The sequence below is a fragment of the Bos indicus genome, chromosome 13 (genome assembly GCF_029378745.1).
Source record: "Bos indicus isolate NIAB-ARS_2022 breed Sahiwal x Tharparkar chromosome 13, NIAB-ARS_B.indTharparkar_mat_pri_1.0, whole genome shotgun sequence".
In the NCBI taxonomy this organism is placed as follows: domain Eukaryota; kingdom Metazoa; phylum Chordata; class Mammalia; order Artiodactyla; family Bovidae; genus Bos; species Bos indicus.
In genome coordinates, this window is record NC_091772.1 from 59,305,747 (window position 1) to 59,324,707 (window position 18,961).

Here is an 18,961-nt window from a genome sequence, read left to right on the forward strand (position 1 = left end):
GTAAACAAATTTAAAAATTAAAAAAAAAGTCCCAGAACTTCTTGCCTGGTACATCATAAGCTTTAATAAATTGAATTCAAGTTTGAAATAAATAAATAAATGGATCATAGGTCTAAATGTAAAACCTAAAACTATAAATCCCTAGAAGAAAACCCTGGAAGAAAACCTCTGTGACTTTGGAGTATGCACAGGTGTTTTTAGATAGAACACAAAAGCCATAAACCTTAAATGATAAAATCAATAAACTGGATTTTATAAAGCTTATGATCCTCAAAAGGAACTGCTACAAAAATAAAAAGACAAGCCACAGGCTGGGACACTATAGTTGCAGAAGATACATCTTATAAAGGACTGGCATCCAGAATATATAAATAAGTCTCACAATAGAACACTGAGAAAACACGTGACTCTATTAAAAACGGGCAACACGTGGGAACTGACACTTCACCAAAGGATATATGTGAACACTAAAATTAGCAAATGAAAGATGCTCCATATCACTTGGTGGCTAAACAAAATGAAACAACCCACTTGACAATACCAAGTGCTGGTGAGGTTGAGCAACAACCAGGACCCATTCACAATGCTGAAGGGAGGGCAAAACTATACAGCCACCTTAGAAACCATCCTAGGACTTCTCTGGTGGCCCACTGGATAGGAATCCACCTGTCAGTGCAGGAGACACAGGTTCAATCCCTGGTCTGGGAAGATCCCACATGCCATGGAGCAACTTAGCCCATGAGCCACAACCACTGAGCCCGAACTCTGGAGCCTGGGAGCTGCAACCACTGAGCCCATGAGTTGCGGCTACTGAACCCCTGGCACCCTAGAGCCTGTGCTGCAACAGTAGAAAACCCATACACAGCAGCCAAGACGCAGAGCAGCCAAAAATAAAAATAAATAAATAAATAAAATTTTTAAAAAAGAAACCATCGTAGATCTATCTCTATATAAATAAAAACATACATTGACACAAAACTCTGTACATGAATGCTTATAATGGCTTAACTCATAATCACCCCAAACTGGAAACAAACCAAATGTCCATCAAAAGTGAAAGCATAAACTAACTTGTATATCTATACAATGGGAAACTGACTACTGTACACACAGCAGCATGGACAAATTTCAGCTGCGTTGCGCTAAGTGAAAGAAGCCAGACTCAGAAGCTAGGTACCATATGATTCCATTTCCATGACCTGCTGGAGAAGGCAAAACTATGGAAGACATTTCTCTAAGATTAGTAGTTGCCACAGGCTGAGGGTAGGGGTGTGTTAGTGTTAGTCACTCAGTCGTGTCCCACTGTCTGAGACCCTATGGACAGTAGTCTGCCAGGCTCCTCTGTCCATGGAATTCTCTAGGCAAGAATACTGGAGTGGGTTACCATTCCCTTCTCCAGGGGATCTTCCTGACCCAGGGATTCAACCTGGGTCTCCTGTATTGAGAGCAGATCCTTTACCATCTGAGCCACCAGGGAAGGATAGAGGCAATGACTGGAAAGTGACACAAGGAAATTTCAGGGACAATAGAAATGTTGTATAGTTCGGTTGTGATGATGGTTACACGTCTGCAATATGCTGCAAATTAATTTGTAGGCCTGTACACCTGAAAAGGGTGGGTGTTATTGTTTGTAAATTATGCCTCAATAAACCTGACTTAAAAAAAAAAAAGTAAGATCCAGATCATAACTGTGTGTTATTTGACCCATGTAACTGGGGGAGCAGAGGGGAGCCAGGGAGGAAGAGGGTAAATTTGAATTTATTATTATAATTTAAGAACCAGCAGATTTTGACTTCCTTGCTGGTCTAGAGGGTTAAGACTTCACACTTCCAATGTAGGGAGTGAAGGTTTGATCCCTGGTCAAGAAACTAAGATCCTAAGATCCCACATGCCTCGTGGTAAGGTATAGCCAAAAAATTAAAAAAGAAAAAAATAACTCACAAAAATCAGCAGATTTCATCTAAAACTGTGTATATCCACTTTTTCTTTGATAAAGTTGAGGCTCTAGCAACACTCAGCCCCTCTTTCTCACACAACAAGTATCAGCTAGATCCACTGGAGACAGAACATGAGTTCTTCCATTTGCCCCAATCCCCACCACCCCCTATTACCTCTCTGCCTCCAAAGCCTACCTCATTCATTTAAGGACACTTGCTCATGGGCATGTCAGTGTGTGACTCTTGCTGTAAACCTCATATGCATGATGGCTTCAGAAAAAGAAAAACAAGGGACTTCCCTGGTGGTTCAGCCAGGACTCAGTGCTTTCACTGCCAGGGCCTGGGTTCAATCCCTGGTTGGGGAACAGATTTGCAAGTCTGGTAGCACAGCCCTTAAAAAATAAATAAATAAATAAAGGCAAAACAAAAACTCTCTAGCATAGACTGCTGGATGTCTTCCCATTATCCAGTCTCCTTCCTCTTCTCTAAGAGAAATCCTGAATCATCAAAGCCTAAGATGAGTTTGGCTAAAGGATCACATTTTGATGCCTCCTTTGTAAAGTGTGTGGCCAATGTTATATAAGCAGAAGTCAGTAGGTGTGGCATCCATGAGAATTCTTTAAGGGGCTGACTCAGTTGGAAGAGAGCCCTTTTGCCACTCCTCATTCCTCATTATTCCTGACTGGAAAATGGATATGATGGTTGGAGCACCAGCAGCCATCTTGGGACTAAAGGGAGAAGCCAAAGGAAGCACAGCCACCTCAGCTCTGGCACCAGAGAACCTGTAACTGAATGCCAGCAACTACCCATCCCTGGGCGTTAAGTGGGAAAATAAGCCCTAGCCACAGTTGACTCTAATTGCTACTTGATACAACAGTAAACGTTAATGATATTTTCTGTGTCCTCAGGGTAATTCTAAGACTATTCATATAGCAACTCACTTAAGCTCTACCACAGTCTTACTAGGTAGGTGCCACTGCTTACCCATTTTACACATGAGGCAACCAAGGTGCAGGACCCAAGTTCAGACAGCTAATAAGTGGCTTGAGCCAGCAGCCCTCTGATTCTAGAACTCACGTTCAGGACACCTAAGTCCGTGGTGAAATAGGAAAAGCTGGTACAGTTAATGGCCAGGAGACCAGGTGCCCACCTGGGCATCCTAATAACCTACACGGTCACCATGTTGTGTGCTCACTCAGTGTCTGCCCATGACAATGCGGCTGATTGCCCAGGCTTTTCTGGGGCTGTTACGTGGTTCTTCTGAGTTCCCAGATTTCAACAGTTTCAAAAATACCATGTGCTGTGCAACTAGGAAGCATTATTCTCTTTAAAGGTCATCATAGCAGAAATGCAAAGCCCTTTTCCTGCCACACCTGTGCCAGTGTCCTTAGAGGGACAGTCCACACTCCCTTTCAAACAATTTGCTCCTAGAAATCCCAGTTCCACCAAATCCACGAGAATACTGGCCATGTAGAATTTTTTGCCTAAGGCTCCTACTGGACACTTGATGAATCACTGTGGCCGACAATGTAAGGGTCCTGACTGCCAACCTGCATCTCCGCTGACCCCAGCTGTCAGGCACATCACAGCTTCCCCGGCTCCTAAAGGAAAGGATCAGGGCCTGGCCAGTTGTGTGCTCTCCTCCCTTGAGCGACGTCTATGGTCTCAGGTGATCAGTGTCCCCCTCTTCATGGCCCACAATGCATCTATCCAGATGGGAATCATCCCCTGCTCCAGGGCTGGCCAGTCAGCTTAGCTCCCAGCAAACCACAGGATTGATCAGGGAGGGGCATAGGACCCAAGTCAGTCCAATGAGCATCAGCCCTGTGATTTTTTTTTTTTTTTTTTTTGCTATTTAGGAAAAGATAGGTTTCTTTCCACAGAGGTTGCTAAACCATTAGTTGTAAATCTGGAGTTGCTGAAGAACACCATGAAAAAAAGCCTGCCTGAAACGTCCCTGGTGGGTCAGTGGTTTAGAATTCTCCTTCCAATGCAGGGGACGTGGGTTCCATCCCTGGTTGGGGAGCTAAGACTCCACATGCTGTGGAGCAACTAAACCAGCTACAGAAGCCTGTGAGCCCCAACTACTGAGCCCAGGTGCCCTAGAACCCATGCTCCACAAGAGAAGTCCGTGCTGCAACTAGAGAAAGCCACACATGCGGCAACCAGAGCCCGAGCGCCTCAATAAAGACCAAGAGCAGCCAAAAGAAAAGAAAAGAAAAAAGCCTGCCTGAGAAAGAAACCAACCAATGGAAAACATAGAGGAGAAATGAAGAGTCCGGGGAAAATCAAGTGCTACTAACTTTTTTTTTTTTTTGCCTCCCTAGATCCATCCATTCCTGAACCCCCAAATTAAAAACATGGGTCCCAAATTAGACCTAGACTCAAAACGAGTACCTGCCACTTATCAGCTGTGTTCTGTGGTGTGATGGTCTTTTGCTTTTTCCTGCCCAACAGCCATTCCCCTTTTTTGTAATAATAGTGTCTGACTTGCTTTAGAAAACTTACTCCTCTTCTATATTTGGTCCTTGTGGACTACAGATTTGACCTTATCCCCTGGAACCAGGGCAGACCGATGAGTCACAACGGTTGGATCACAAATGGGCACTTGACCAAGCGGGACCAGTAGGAGTCAGCCGTAGGTTCTGCTTTCGCACTCCTTCTGCTGAACTTGTCAGGCTAGAAATTGCATCAAGAGCTGCAGGTGGCTAAGAAGGGAGCATCCTGGAAATCAGGGTCAAAGGGACCCTGATTTCTTTCCATGTCCCAGGGGCTGACCTTTCAGTGTCATAAGCCAATTTATTCCTTCTTTTTTTTCCCCTTTCTGTTTAATTGAAATATAATTGACATATCATTGAATAAGTTTAAGGTGTACAACATAATGACTTGACATATGTAAACACTGCAAAATGATTACCACAATAAGTTTATAAGTTTAGTTAATGTCCATCTCCTCATTAGTTACATTTTTTTTTTTTCTTTGTGATGAGAACTTTTAGGATCTACTCTCTTCGTGCTTGTAACTGTCATGCTCAGTCACTAAGTTGTGTCCAACTCTTTTGTGATCCCATGGACTGTAGCCTGCCAGGCTGCTCTGTCTATGGGATTTCCCAGACAAAAATACTGGAGTGGGTTGCAATTTCCTCCTCCAGGGGATCTTCCCGACCCAGGGATCCAATCCATGTCTCTTGTGTCTCCTGCATTGGCAGGTGAGTCCCTTTTACCACTGTGCCTCTTTTGCTCCCTTAGCAACTTTGAAATACACCATCCAGCAGTGTTAACTAAAGTCAACCCACTGAACATGACATCCCCAGGGTTTATTTATCTTACAGCTGGAATTTTGTACCTTTTGTCCACCTCCATCCATTTTATCCACCCACCACCCCACCCCTCCCCATCTCTGGCAACTACCAATCTATGAGCTTGGGTTTTTTGGTTTTCAGGTTTTTTTTTTTTTTTATTCATATACAGGTGAGAGCATACAATATTTGTCTTCTTCTGTCTGACTTATCTCATTTAGCACAATGCCCTCCAGGTCCACCAAGTTGTCACCTTCTTTTGTTTATTTAATCCAGTGAGAGTTCACTTTGTGTCACTTAAACTTGGGTGAGTTTCCAAGTTTGTTTAACCCAGTGAGAGTCCACTTTCTGTCGCCTAGACTTGGGTGACTTTCTACAACTCTGCTAGACACCAACCACCTCCTCAGTGCCATGTGACTTTACAAGCTCACTGACACATTGGCTGCAGACTCTCCTTGGGGGCTGAGTGCCAGCTTTCCTCACTGGAGGCAAGGATGACCCAACTGTACCCAGGAGGTCCCTTCTCATAATCCCCAGAAGAAGGTTAAGGACCTCAGTCTCCAGCATCAAAGTGGAGACTGCAGGTAAATGTGTCGGATGTTGCCCGAGGAGATTCCTCCATGGGCAGAGACACTGAAGTTTCATGAAGCAAACCTCCCTTCTGGAAGAGGTCACAGCGCACACAGACCTGCCTGAACAGGCTGCCACTCACTGAAAACATGGGTCTTTTCAGGTGCTGAATAGGAGTCCTTCTTTCAAGGCCTTTTAAGGAAGACACACCCTTTTCCTCCTGGCTGTGCCCCTACTTGGATTAAGTCCCTCGGCCAGCTGCAAAGATAGCGAAGCAAAGGACTGTTCCTGTGACTTGGGGACAGACCAAGAGGTAACAATGGGTGTGCCCCAGAATAGTCCATGATGACCAAATCCAGCATTGGAACCCATGGCCCCAGCCCACATTCCCTGTTCAGTCTGCAAATTCTCTCTTCAGTCTCTACATTTGAAGCCAGCATCATTCACACCACAATCTGTATTCTGGCTCTCTCGTAAAGTGAAGACATGGCATTATCAAGCCTGCATGCACAGGTAGCCGCCAGCCTTCCAGTGAGTGGATATACCCCAGATGGCCACATCCCCTCTCAGCCTGCCTCGTCTTCCTGCTGGGCACCCATAGGAATTTGGACCTGTGGTCTGGATATTGCCAATGGCAAACTCATCTCATCCATCTCATTCAGACCCAAACCCACCAGGCTCAGTCATGGCTCTCTTGTCTGTTCCTTAAACAGCTCCAAGGCCTTTGCACATGCTCCCCGACTGCACAACTCAGCCCCTGAAGCCTCCTGTGGCCCAAACAAGTTTCTGCTTAAATGTCACCTCCTTAGAGAACTCTCTGGCGCCCTGTTCTTTTCTTCTTTCTCTTCTTTTTCTCCTTGTCTTTTGGTCTTTTTTATTCCTCCCTTCTTTCTCTCCCTCTTTTTTCTCCCTCCTTCCCACCCTTCCATCCTTCCTTCCTCTGTTTTTCCTCCTCCTTATCATTATCGGAGGCACTAAAAAGTATACGTTCCCATTCATGTCAGCCCACTAAGGAAACACTCAATTCTCCCCACCCACATTCATCTAATAAAACAACAAATTCCACATTTGTAAGGAAAATAGAATTTCAAAGAAATCCCCGGTTTTTCTCTGAACCCCCCTCCAGCTTCCAAGGGCACCTAGAGCCTCTGTGCTCCCCAGATCCTAGGGTCAGGACCCCAATGGAGGGGAGGACGTCCCAAAGACTCCCAACTCCACAAACAAGATGAAGAACATCAGTATGTACAGTCACCCTCATGCCACCCACTCCTACCAAACACACAGCCCCCTCCTGAACCAAACACATTTGAGAAAACTGGCCTCAAACACAACCACCCCCCTCCCCCGAACCTGGCTATTGCTTTCTCTCAAAAATAAATAAATAAATAAAATAGAAGGGTTCTCAGGTGTTTTCTTGCCAACTCAGGGATGTAGGCATGGTTGAAGGGCATTCCCAATTGAAATGGTGGGGAACAGGGGCCCCCTTCCAACAGAGCTCTGTTCATATCACTCTTAAGAAAGGCGAGCTATGCCCTCATGGTCTAACCTCTCTCCCCCTTCTCTCTCGGCCACACTGTCCCCTCCTGACACACAGAATAAACCTCAGAGGCCGCTTCCGCCTCGGAGCAGTCTTGCTGGTCCAGGGGACATCACTGTATCCGGCTGAATCCTCCCAGCACTGCCAGGGAGCCCACATACCGCCCGAGCTGCCTCCACGGGTTGCAGCCTGCCCACAAGGATAGCAAATTCCAAATTCCTGCAATTTCCTTTACCAACATTTTATTTGAAAGAAGTAAAGCCAGGTAAATGTGACCAGAGCCCAGCCCAGCCCCCAACACGCAGCCTCCAAGGTCACATGACCCCCAGAGAGGGGTTGCTGGGCCTCACTGGGAGCTCCCATTCCTTGGGGGCCGCTGGACTTCCAGGGCTGGGTGCACCCATGAGCTCCCTGGGCCGGCACACGCCAGGATGACTCCTGGGTGAGTCATCGTCCTTGAGGCTCAAAGAGGTGCCCTGGACAAATCCACTGGAATTTCCACAGCACTAACAACAGCCACTGTGACAGCTGCCTGGTGAGCAATGCCTGGGGGCATGACAGGTCCCCCTCAGTTCCTTGGAACGCTACTGACCTACCCCAGTGAATGGCTTAAATTGCATGCCTGCCCCCTAACTTATATTCACCTAGGACCTCAGAATGAGACCTTATTTGGAAATAGAGTCTTTGCAGATTTAATTCAGGTAAGGATAGAAATAGGGCTTTCCAGGTGGCGCTAATGATAAAGAAACCATCTGCCAATGCAGGAGACACAAGAGATGAGGGTTCAATCCCTGGATTGGGAAGATCCCCTGGAGAGCATGGCAACCAACTCCAGTATTCTTGCCTGGAGAATCCCCATGGACAGAGGAGCCTGGCGGGCTGCAGTCCATGGAGTAGCAAACAGTCGAACAAGACTAAAGCAACTTAGCACGCACACATACAAGGTTAGAAGTAAAATCACCCTTGATTAAGACAGACCCTAAATCAAACAAGAGTGTCTTTATAAGAGATAGAAAAGGACACACAGAGACACCAAGAGGGAAAGGTCAAGAGAAGATGAGGCTGAGACTGGAGAGGTGAGGCTACAAGCCAAGGAACTCCAGGGATCGTCTGCAGCTGCCACAAGCAGGGGAGAGGCATGGGTGGATTTGCCCTCAGAGTCTCCAAGAAGAATCAGTATTGGAATCATTTTGGACTTCTGACCTCCAGAACTATGAGAAAATACATTTCTGTTGCTTTAAGCCACCCAGTGAGTGGTAACTTACTATGGCACCCACAGGAAATACACTCAGGGAGCAAAAGGACCTTTTGCTCCACGTTTTTCCTATGGGACAAATTGCCCTTTTAGTGGGGTGGATAAGGGTCAGCAAAGCTAGAGCTAGAAACAGTACAGGATTTGGTGTCACCCCCATTACCACTACCATTACCATCATCACCATCACCACCACCATCACCATCATCACTATCACCATCACCACCACCATCATCACTATCACCATCACCATCACCACCACCACCACCACCACCATCACCATCACCACCACTACCACCACCACCACCATCATCACTATCACCATCACCACCACCATCATCACTATCACCATCACCATCACCACCATCACCACCACCACCATCACCATCACCACCACCACCATCACCATCATCATCACCATCACCACCATCACCACCACCACCACCACCATCACCATCACCACCACCACCATCACCATCATCATCACCATCACCATCATCACCACCACCCCCACCATCACCATCATCACCACCATCACCACCATCACCATCATCACTATCACCATCACCACCACCATCACCATCACCACAACCACCACCACCACCACCACCACCATCACCATCATCACTATCACCATCACCACCACCATCATCACTATCACCACCACCACCACCACCACCACCATCACCATCACCACCACCACCACCACCACCACCACCACCACCACCATCACCATCATCACTATCACCATCACCACCACCACCATCACCACCAGGACCATTGTCACCACCATCAACATCACCACCACCACCATTACCACCATCACCACCGTCACCACCACCACTATCACCATCACCACCACCACCATCACCACCAGGACCACTGTCACCACCATCAACATCACCACCACCACCATTACCACCATCACCACCATCACCACCACCACCATCACCACCATCACTGTCACCATCATCACCACCATCATTATCACAGGTTGTTACCTAGTGACCATGCACTTCATGCTGTATGCTAGACACTGTATATATCCCTTCTCCAATCTTCCCAATGATGCTCCAAATTAGCTTTATTGGCTTCCATTTTTCCAGACTTGGAAACTGAGAGATTAAATAACATATCCAGGAGTTCTGAGCTCAGATGGCCAAATCCCACTCTCCATGATTACTAGCTCTGTGACCTCTGGAAAATTCCTTACCTGGCTGATTCTCACATCCCACACAAGGGTGCCCACTTAGAGTTCTCTTGGGGGTGCATGAGACGCACGTGCTCAGTCGCATCTGACTCTGTAACTCCATGGACTGTAGCCTGCCAGGCTCCTCTGTCCATGGGATTTTTCCAGGCAAGAATACTGCAGTGGGTTCCCATTTCCTCCTCCAGTGGATCTTCCCAACCCAGGGACTGAACCCGAGTCTCCTGGCATTGGCAGATAGATTCCTTACCACTGAACCACCAGGGAAGCCACTGACGTCCCTGTAAACGATGCAGTTTTTGTCCTGCTCTTGCCCCATCAGCTACCAGAGAAGGAAGGGGGGTCCTTTCGGTCTCCAACCCCATATTATTAACTCCCTTCCTACCCTCCTCTGCCCTCCCCTCAGAACTGTCTGGAGTGCAGAACCAGGAGCTCTAAGGCCCACTAGGAAATCTGATCACTTTTAATTCCCACAGGACCCCCTGCAACCCCTCCAAAATTGAAACCTAAGCAAGCCCATACCCCCAAGGTCAGGCTTGGCTACAAAATCTGCAGGGCCCAGTGCAAAATGCACATTAAACATTATTAAGAATTTCAAAGGACTCCCCTGGCATTCCAGCGGTTAAGACCCCATACTTCCAGTGCACAGGGTTCGGGTTCAATCCCTGGTCAAGGAACCAGGATATCACACACCAAGTGACGTGACCAAAAACTAAAAATTTTTTTTAAAAAAAGGAATTTCAAGACTCTGACAAAAAGCGTTAACAGAGCAGGGCTTTTCTGAGCATGGGGACCTGTATAACCACCCAGGTCACACACCCATGGAGCGGGCGCTGCCCTTGGACTCTGCTGACCTCCGTGGTTACCCACAAGACTCTTTGCTGTTGCTCCATACTCTTGGGCAACACCTGCTTTCTCCCTGTGACCCCACCCAGGCCGAAGGTCTGTGCTGATGCTGCTGGGGTGAAGACAGAAGTCTCTGGCACGTAGTCAGGCTGGTGCAGGGGTAGAATCATTGATGAGACCGTAAAACCTCAGCAAGTCTGCCACACACCCCATCAAAAAATGTAAGCTAACACTGATCCGGCCTTTTCTATGTGGGGTTTCAAGCTGTGGCCTGCCTAATCCTGTGTTTGATTTGGTCTGATTAACTTGATTCGACACACAGAAAGGGACAGTGGGTGAATTGCAACCCTGCCCCTACTAGGGCCACGTTAAACTTTCCATGAAATCTATATGAAGAAGTAGCCAGTATGGATTCAGCAGTTTACCTGAACAAGGAGCACAGATGCTGAACAAATGAACAAAAGGGTCGTTGGGGAGGGAGACTAGTTGGCAATTAAGGCCTCCCAGCCTTGAAGGATCAGCAAGTGAGGCAGGGAGGGGACCGTTACTAATAAAAAATTGCAATTGATGGAGTTCCTTCTGTTTATCCAGGCTTTGGGCTAAGGCAGGAGCTGGCAAACTTTTTCTTTAAAGGCCCAGATAATAAATATTTCAGGCTTCATGGGTCTTATGGTCTGTGTTGCAACTACTCAACTTTGAGGCTGTACGCAGACAGCTGTAGTGCTACACACAGTATGTAAGTGAATGGGTGTGACTGTGGACTAGGAACACTTTATTTACAATAGCAGATGTCATGGGCTGTAGTTTGCCAACCTCTGGACTAAATGATGTAGATACAGTATGTCACTTTGTCACCTCCCTAAAGTGTGCTTCCCACCTCCTTGACTCACTAATACCTACTCTCACCTGCCCCCACAACGTCTACTTGTTCACAGCATCCAGCAAAACAGATGTTCAATAAGGATTGATTAACTGTAGTATTTCATCCCCAAATTCCAGATATAAAAACTGAGATTCAGAGAGAAGTGATTTGCCTAAAGAAATCAACCCTGAATATTCATTGGAAGGACTGATGCTGCAGCTGAAGCTCTAATACTCTGGCCACCTGATGCAAAGCCAACTCACTGGAAAAGACTACTGCTGGGAAAGATTGAGGACAAGAGGAGAAGGGGGTGACAGAGGATGAGATGGTTGGATGGCATCACTGACTCAACGGACGTGAGTTTGAGCAAGCTCCAGGAGATACTGAAGGTCAGAGGAGCCTGGCGTGCTGCAGTCCATGGGGTCACAAAGAGTTGGACACGACTTAGCAACTGAACAACAATAACTTGCCTACGGTCACAAAGCTAGAAAAAGAAAGACCTAGTTTTCCAGAGATTTTGCTTGGGGAATTTGTTATTGTAAAACATAGGACATGCAAAAGCTAACGCTCACAGAGGTCAAACAGGAAATGAGAATGAACAAATGAATTAAGCGATAGGGAGTGGTGGAGACTGTAGCAAGCTAGAGTTTAACATTCTGTTAAAAGGGGTCACTGTTCTCAGTCCAGCCCACTATGACCGTGTGCAACTCTGGGCCTAGCAGGACCAGATCTTATGGTTTTCCTAGAGAAGCCGGAAATCCATGTTTTCATGTGAAATGTTCCAATTCTTAAATGTTGGCAAGCATTTGTCTTTCTTTTTTCCTAAACTCTGTGCTGGCCAAAGAAAGCATGCCATTGCTTTGTGGCCTCTGGCTTAAAACTATTACATATTTCAAAAGTTTTGTCCATGAATCTTTCTTCTTTGGTGCACCCGTCGAGCTACACAGGCAGCTTGTGGATTGCTGGATGCACAGAATTAGAAACTAGCACCACGACTGAGCCATTGGCTCCAGAACATTCTCCCACCCTATTAACATGTACAGAAATCAAAACCAAAGTCATGTTCTGATCATGAAAACAAGTGTCCTTTTCTAATTTTTAATATCCTCCTGAGAAGGCAGATAAGGTCTCTGAAAATGTGGAACCTGTCTTTAAATGAAGCCCATGCCTACCTGGAGCTAACTTCACAAGAAGACGTTAGGTGCCTTCCTGTTCCTCCAAACATGAACACCTTCTCCTAGGTGGTGTATATCTGTGCTTTATTTCTGCCCCCATACTCCCCATTTCTCCCCAACTCTGGTAAATGACTCCCTTCTACCTTTGGGGAGCATGTGGTTCTGCTGTCCAGTTATCTACTACCTCATCACCTTCCTTAAAGGGAAACATAATCCAGGTCAGGCCAATCACAGTGTGTCGTCTCCCTGGCCATTATGATTGGCCTAGGCACACCCACATGAGCCAGACTGGACCAATCAGACCCCTGCCCTGGGATTTTATGGGCAGACCCTGAGAAATCTGAGCCCTCTCATATCTCTGGGCTGGCCATGGGACAAGGTTGCCTCGTGTGTAAATTTGGCTGTGTCAGTGTCTATGACCCTCCCACTTTTGCACAGCTGCATAAAGGAAGTCCCTCTGTAGAAAAATATCAAGAGGCCAGACAGAGAAAGAGAGAGAAGAGCTTTAAAGAGAGAGAATGTACGCTTTGATGACCACATATGAATCCATGAATCCATCCTTGTGTTTCCAAATTCTGTGAGCCAAACAGTGTCCTTTTTTGGCTTTAACCAGTTTTGATTGGGTTTTGTCCCAGAAACCAAAAAACTCTCCTTCTAAATGCCCCATCAGTGCTAATAATAGCTTAACTCTAGCCTGTTTCTCTGAGGGAGTTCAAGATCAAAGACGTCAACTCCTTCCAGAAATCAGTCTCACAGGAAGAATTAAAGGGAGATGGCCAATTGGCTGGGTCCCACTTCAGGGTTTTAAGAATACCAGTACTTCATAAATGTGTCCGCCAGAATATTTCTAATTGCTGATACAAAAGCAAACAAGTTCTCTGAGAATCTGGATGATCTGACTGGAGCGGATGTAACATTTTTTTGATGTCCTGTGTTTTAACTTAAAAATCTATGAAACAGTTGATCATCCTACTTCATTGATACTTGTATTAAATTGTCTTAAAAGGGTTTCTAACCAGCTTTGAAATACATGCCATGTTTAAGCTACAGCTGTACACGCTGACACATCACCACCTGCCCCAGACATGACCACTTATGGGAAGCAGGATAAAAGCCCTACTGGCTTTCAAGCATAGAAGCAATGCTACAAGGACTCCAAGCTTTATTCTATAGAGCAATTCAGGTCTGGCCCTTCTCAGCACCCCCACACGTCACTGGCACACCCTTCTATGGAGGCAGTCTGGTGACAACCAATAGTTCCTTGAGGGATGGTCTCACACTGCCAGCCTAAATTAGTATCCTAGGAATGCTCTGTGGTTCCTTAGCTGGCTCATCTTCTCATCTCGCTCTGCCCCTCAGTAGCCTGTGTGCCGTAGCCTGTGTGCACCCCTTTATTCTCCCCTTCAGTCAGATGTGTGAACACAAAGCTCCATCAAAATGGCATAATTGGTGTCATCTACATGTATCAGTACTATTTCATCCATCTTCCCTGGGAAGGCCATAGAGATGCAAATGAACTGACCGTGAGTCTCCAGTGAGATTCCAGGCTCCTGAGCCAGGGGTGACCCTGCTGGGAGATGCATGGTGGAGACAGGGTTCCTATTTAGCACTGTGAGTTCATGGGGAACCAAGGAGCCCTTGCTTCCCATTGCTGAGTGCTGTTATATTTGGGGCAAGAAATGTGAACATGAAAGTCACCTACTTGGAGTCAGGGGAGAGGGGATTCCATTTTAGACTTATCACCGTTCTTAGCATATAGAGGGGCTCAGGATCTTTCCAGCTGCAAAGAAACACAGAAATTATTCTTTTCCTTCCATTTCATTTATTCAACAAAGTTGGTGAAATTTTACTTAGCACCTACTGTGTGCTAAGCACTGTTGCAGACACTGGGGATATAGTGGAGAATAGGACCAAGTCCCTGCTCTCAGAAAGAATACTCTCTAGCACTGGAACAACACACTATTCATAATAATATAACAGTATCCATGGACGGAGAAGTCTGGTAGGTTGCAGTCCATGGGGTCTCGAAGAGTCGGACACGACTGAGCGACTTCACTTTTCACTTTCATGCACTGGAGAAGGAAATGGCAACCCACTCCAGTGTTCTTGCTTGGAGAATCCCAGGGATGGCAGAGCCTGGTGAGCTGCTGTCTATGGGGTCGCACAGAGTCGGACACGACTGAAGCGGCTTAGCAGCAACATTCACATAGTGCTCACCCTGTATCTAGCTCAGTTCTAAGTTCTTAGTCATGTCATCCTCATAACCATGTTTTACTATCATCTCCATATTGTGGTCAAGAAAACTGAGGCTCAGAGAAGTCAACTAACTTGACTAGAGCCACAAAGCTGGTAAGTAGGAGAGCCAGGTAACTCAGAAAGTCTGACTCCAGTATCTACCCCTCATTAGCACGACTATTACACTAATTATTATTGTTATACCAATGCTTAAATTTCATGAGCTGCTGTCATGCCCCAGCACAACCCCAAACACCTTATGTATATTCAAGCAGACACTGTGCATCTATTATTTGTCAGGTACAACAATTCTATGAGAAAGATTTATTATTTCCATTTTTTAAACTAAAAATTATACATGTATATTGACATTCAAACACATTTGTATGAATACCTAAAAATTGATCTTATTTCCTTTTTTGTTAATTTATTTCTATGTTTTTAATTTTTTCAACCATGCCTCACAGCACACGGGATCTTAATTTCCTGACCAAGGATCAAACTCGCACTCTCTGCATAGGAAGTGCAGAGTCTTAACCACTGGACCACCAGTGAATGAAGGTCACTCAGTCGTGTCGACTCTTTGCAACCCCACAGACTATACAGTCCATGGAATTCTCCAGGCCAGAATACTGGAGTGGGTAGCCTTTCCCTTCTCCAGGTAATCTTCCCAGCCCAAGGATCAAACCCAGGTCTCCCACATTGCAGATGGATTCTTTACCAACTGAGCTAACAGGGACCACCAGGGAGGTCCCTTATTTCCATTTTGTAACACAAGTAAACTGAGACTTATGAAGATGAGTGTGTGCTGGTCACAGTCGTGTCCGACTTTTTGCAACCCCATGGGGTGTAGCCTGCCAGGCTCCTCTGTCCGTGGAATTCTCCAGGCAAGAATACTGGAGTGGGTTGCCATTTCCTCCTACAGGGGATCTTCCCAATCCAGGGATTGAACCCAGGTCTCTTACATTGCAGGAAGATTCTTTACTGTGTGAGCCCCCAGGAAAGCCATATAAAGATAAAGAACTTGCCCAAATTCTTAGGGCTAGTAAAGGGCAAAAGGAAGACTAAAACTCAAGTGTTCATGACCCATGTACTTGACCTATGCACCCTACAGCCTCCCCAGGATATAATTTTGGTTATTTGGAAAGTTTAAACAGATCCAGTGAATATTTAAACAAATCACCCATATTAAATTTTGGGTTGCTGCCCCTCAATTATGGCATCTCTCAGTTCTCCTATCCCAGAAACTGATATTTTCTTATTTGCTTGCCTGGAGGGCCACTAAAATGAAGATCAACACAGCTCAGAGAGCAAATATCAGTTTTCACTTTTGAAAAACAACCTGACGTTGCCTCCAGGATAAGGCGGTGCCTTCTGCTCTGAACTGGAAAGAGGAAAAGCAAGAGAAAAAAAAAAAAAAAACCAACAGAAAGCATTTTTATAAGTGACTACTCATGCTTTCTCAGCAAAACCTGCTCTTCTTTCCTCCTGGCATTCTGAGCCTGGCAGCGAGGCAGGCTGCACCCCTCCGGGCTGTTGGCCTCACAGGCTGCTGAGCCCGAGTGAAACAGCTAGCTAGTAAGAAGCTCCAGGGTCCCCGTGGGGGGACTGTCTGTGCCTGCCACACACGGTGGGTTGTCGCTCTGGTCCCTTTGATCCGAATCTGAGTGGGACGGAGTCAACTCTCTCTCCCAACCTGCAACTTCCCTTCCCCAAGGAGAGCAGGGTGACACCCACAGTGCCCCCCGACTTCACTGCCCTTGAAGGCCCCAAAGACCATGTTCTTTGGCCACTGAGTGGACCCCTGTGTTACCAGGTTGGGGAGACTACTGGGCATAGACTCAGATGATGTCACAGCTGACAATGGCAGAAACTTTCAAGGGCTTAGAGACATTCCAGGTCATACAGTTCCTTCTTCCAGTGGGGCCTTTCCTCCCACGTCCCCTGCCCCTCTCGTCTGGCTAGCTTGTGTTCACCCTCCAAATCTTAACACCTGCTGCTCCATCTGCCTGCAAGGTTCTCTCCCCAGACTCTCCCATGGCTGGTTCCTCCCCACCATTCAGGGCTCTGCTTAGAGAAAGGACCTCCTCAGAGAGGTCCTGCCTAATCCCATCTGAAGCCATCCCCCTCGACCACTTCATCTTGCTTTCTTGACTTTTTAGCACTTATCTCTCAGAGAGATTATCTTGACCCTTTCTAGTCCGCCTCTCCCCACAAAGTCAGGATGAAAAGGTACTCTCATTGCTCCCCAAGTCTAGGGATCTTGCCCATTGGAAGGGTTAACAGTACACTGCTTCCCTCTCATCTAAAATACACCCCAAAGTGGTCCAGTGGCTAAGACTTTCATCTCCCAATGCAGGGGACCCACATTTGACCCCTGGTCAGGGAACTAGATCTCACATGCTGCAACTAAAAATCCCATATGCCACAATTATTAAAAAAAAAGATCCCATGTGCCATAACTAAGACCTAGCACAGCCAAATAAATAAATACATATTTTTAAAATAACAAATAAATAAAATACCCCAAAAGTTAGATGACTCCAGGTTTGTTGGAGCCAACTTAGTTGTGGAGAATTCAGGAGAAGGGGGCTTCCCAAGTGGCTCAAGTGGTAAAGAATCCACCTGCCAATGCAGAAGACTTGGGTTCAGCTCCTGGGTTGGGAAGATGCCCTGGAGAAGGGAGCGGCAACCCATTCCAGTACTCTTGCCTAGGAAATCTCATGGACAGAGGAGCCTGGTGGGCTACAGTCCACAGGGTGGCGAACATGACTGAATGACTGAGCAACTGCAACTCAGGGAAAAGGAAGTAAAAAAGAATAAGACCCCTTCTCTGGCCAGCTTGAAATAGACCTACAAGAACCAAACCAAAACCCAACAGATTACAGAAACCAGGAGGGCAGGCTCTGTTTGCCTCAGGCCCCAGCTCACTCCAGAAAACACAGCCGGCAAACTTTCTCAAGTCCCAGATCTGAAGGGAGGCAGGGAACGACAGTGGTTAGAAAGCTCTGGAGAAAGAAACACGGACGTGGGTGCCAGTCCTACGACTGCAAACCACACGCCCTGAGGCAAGCCCCCTGACCTCTGTGCCTCAGGTGCCTGTTCTGTGCTAGGAGGCCTTAGGGAGGATGATAGATAATATGCATAGGTAACTGTTCACACAGTAAGGCCTCAGAAAACCATGGGCACTGACAGCAATTACTATAATGCAACCTCAGAAGCCTGGAGGGTCTTTTCCCTTGAGAATCTCCCTGCTTGCATCCTTCCTTTGGCGCTGCCTTTGTGAGAAACAATTCCTATGCATCTGGTTGGCTCTTGTAGAACTGTCTCAAGCCTAGTTTGTTTAGAGCTATGTGAAATACAATTTGCTACTAAAGTTGGGATTTGTGCTTTTATTTTTACGAGTCCCATCCCTCCCAGCTTTCTTCTAATTTTTCTTTAAAAAAAAAAAGTTTCATTTTCTTATTACACAGCATTCTCATTACACAGCCAAGGAGAAAACAATAAAAACCGTCTAACCTCCAAACTGTCAGTTAGGACTCTCTCTGAGTTCAGGAGAAGGCGTGGGCTCAGAATGTGGTAGAATCCTGGTTTCGGGATGCAGTTAGGAAGTGCGGAGAGGTAGTAGATGGGGGATGCGGCAGAGGGCATGGGGTCCAGGAAAACAGAGCCTCAGACCACAGGAGAGGAAGCCAATATGGCCCAACGGCTACTTCCGCCACCCCTAAGGACGACACTGTCCTGCACAGTGAGGTGGTACAGCCTGCCTGCTGTGACCTAGCCCTGGGCTCGGTGATCTAATAGGCCAGCAGGATGTTCACACCTCCACCCTCTGATTGCAGCCATCGCCATCTGCCTAAGCCAATCAGAATGCTCTCTCCCCACCTTCCACCATGATTGGTTCAAGTGACTCAGACCTAAGCCAATAAGCACACAGCATTTCCCTGGCCACCGGGCATTGGTCAGAGGTGGTCCAATTAGCAAGGAGTATCAGGCTTTCAGTTCAAGGATGGAGAGAATTCTTTCTCTCCCTCTTCCCTT

The 18,961-nt window shown here is 46.6% G+C and overlaps 1 long non-coding RNA gene across 2 annotated transcripts in view; it reads right to left on the bottom strand.

Annotated features, from left to right (window-relative positions):
- LOC109567840 (uncharacterized) overlaps window positions 1–18,743 on the bottom strand; it is a 52,016-nt gene extending 33,273 nt beyond the window's left edge. For both annotated transcript variants that reach the window (XR_011570160.1, XR_011570159.1), the window contains exons 1-2: window positions 18,440–18,743; window positions 14,388–14,465 (exon numbers count right to left, since the gene is read on the bottom strand). This is a non-coding gene — a long non-coding RNA (uncharacterized lncRNA). The remainder of the gene's footprint in view (window positions 1–14,387; window positions 14,466–18,439) is intronic.
- Between the last annotated feature and the right edge of the window lie 218 nt (window positions 18,744–18,961).